Source organism: Octopus bimaculoides, chromosome 2 (assembly GCF_001194135.2).
Source record: "Octopus bimaculoides isolate UCB-OBI-ISO-001 chromosome 2, ASM119413v2, whole genome shotgun sequence".
Taxonomy (NCBI): Eukaryota; Metazoa; Mollusca; class Cephalopoda; order Octopoda; family Octopodidae; genus Octopus; species Octopus bimaculoides.
Window position 1 is genome coordinate 132,574,011 of NC_068982.1, and position 2,303 is coordinate 132,576,313.

At 36.9% G+C, this 2,303-nt stretch overlaps 1 protein-coding gene across 1 annotated transcript in view; it reads right to left on the minus strand.

Moving 5' to 3' along the window:
* LOC106867967 (potassium voltage-gated channel subfamily KQT member 1) overlaps positions 1 to 2,303 on the minus strand; it is a 255,118-nt gene that overhangs the window by 249,213 nt on the left and 3,602 nt on the right. The window lies entirely within an intron of this gene.

The window sequence follows — 2,303 nt, forward strand, 5'->3', positions numbered from 1 at the left end:
TATATATATATATATGATGGTCTTCTTTCAGTTTCTGTCTACTAAATCCACTCACAAGGCTTTGGTTGACCTGAGCTTCTAGTAGATGACATCTGCCCAAGGTGCCTTGTAGTGGGACTAAACCTGGAACTATGTGGTTGGTAAGCAAGTTACTTACCACACAGCCACTCCTGTGCCTATATAATATATTTATATTATATATGTGTGTATATATATATATATATATATATATATATATATATGAGTATTATATATGTATATATAATATAAATATCATCATCATCATCATAATCATCACTTAACATCCGTTTTCCATGCTTGCATGGATTGGACAGTTTGACTGAGGACTGGCAAGCCAGGAGGCTGCACCAGGCTCCAATCTGATCTGACAAGGTTTCTACAGCTGGATGCCCTTCCTAATGTCAACCACTCTGAGAGTGTAGTGGGTGCTCTTTACATGCCACCGGCATGGAGGCCAGTCAAGCGGAACTGGCATCAACCACACTCGAATGGTGCTCTTTACATGCCACCAGCACAGGAGCCAGTCAGGCAGCACTATATGTATATATTATATATGTATGTAACACCTGGCACTTAAATGAGGCGATGATGCAATTTCAAAAATCAATGCCATAAAATTGAAGCTGAGTACACAGAGTCTGAATGAGCCTCTTCTCCAACTGTGTTTCATTAAAAGATTTGCATTAAAATAGGTTTCATTATCTAAATTCATTTACATAACTTAGGCTTGCTCAATGCAACCCTTGGTATCTGTGAGTGTGTGTGTGTGCGTGAGTGATTGTGCACATGTGTGTATGCATGTGCGTGTGTGTGTTTACTCAAATTTTCGTTCTAAAACTTTCATAGAGTATCAAACTGATGCATGTACTGTGTACATCCATTTGACTTTTGAAGCCGTTATTTTCTTCTTGATTTTCCAGTCCATAATCGAACATTAATATATATACGTATACAGATAGGCGCAAGCATGGCTGTGTGGTAAGAAGCTTGCTTCCGAACCACATGGTTCTGGGTTCGGTCCCACTGCGTGGCACCTTGGACAAGTATCTTCTACTATAGCCTCAGGCCAACCAAAACCTTGTAAGTGGAGTTGGTAGACAAAAACTGAAAGAAGCTTGTCGTATATATACATATATATGTGTGTGTGTGTGTGTGTGTGTAGCTGTTTGTCCCCCCACCATCACTCGATAATCAATGTTAGTGTGTTTACTTCTCCCGTAACTTAGCCGTCCAGCCTATGGGACTGATAGAATAAGTACTAGGTTTACAAAGAATAAGTCTTGGGGTTAATTTGTTCAACTAAAGGCAGTGCTCCAGCATGGCCACAGTTAAATGACTGAAACAAGTAAAAGTAAAAGAATATGCATATATACATATGTGTGTGTGTGTGTGTGCATGTGTATTTATATATATATATATATATATATATATATATATGCTTATATATATATTGGCTAAATATATATAAATATATATGTATATGTATGTATGTATATACATACATACATATTTGACCACTGAATCCACAAGTTTTTTTTATTCTCACTCTTATTTATTTTCTCTTAGTCCTTTCTGTTGAAGAGCATAGGCTCCAAACGTAAAAGACTTTTTCACTTTCCCAAGCGACAAACTAATACAACCATCTTTATCTTTAGTTTTTCAATAAATTTCAATAATATATATATATATATCGCTGGAGTGGCTGTGTGGTAAGTAGCTTGCTTACCATCCACATGGTTTCGGGTTCATTCCCACTGCGTGGCACCTTGGGCAAGTGTCTTCTACTATAGCCTTGGGCCGAACAAAGCCTTATGAGTGGATTTGGTAGACGGAAGCTGAAAGAAGCCCGTCGTTTATATGTATATATATATATATATATATATGTATGTTTGTGTATATGTTTGTGTGTCTGTGTTTGTCCCCCACCTTCGCTTGACAACCGATGGTGGTGTGTTTACATCCCTGTAACTTAAAGGTTCGACAAAAGAGACTGATATAATAAGTACTAGGCTTCCAAAGAATAAGTCCTTGGGTTGCTTTGCTCGACTAAAGGTGGTGCTCCAGCATGGCCGCAGTCAAATGACTGAAACAGGTAAAAGAGAGAGTAAAGAGTATATATATATATACATACATACACTCACATATATATATATGCATGTATGTATGTACGTATATGTATGTATGTATGTATATGTGCGTATCATTGTGTGAGTGTGTGTGTGTACATACATACTTACATATATATATATATATCAGTATAACTTTATCTATTCAATCTATAT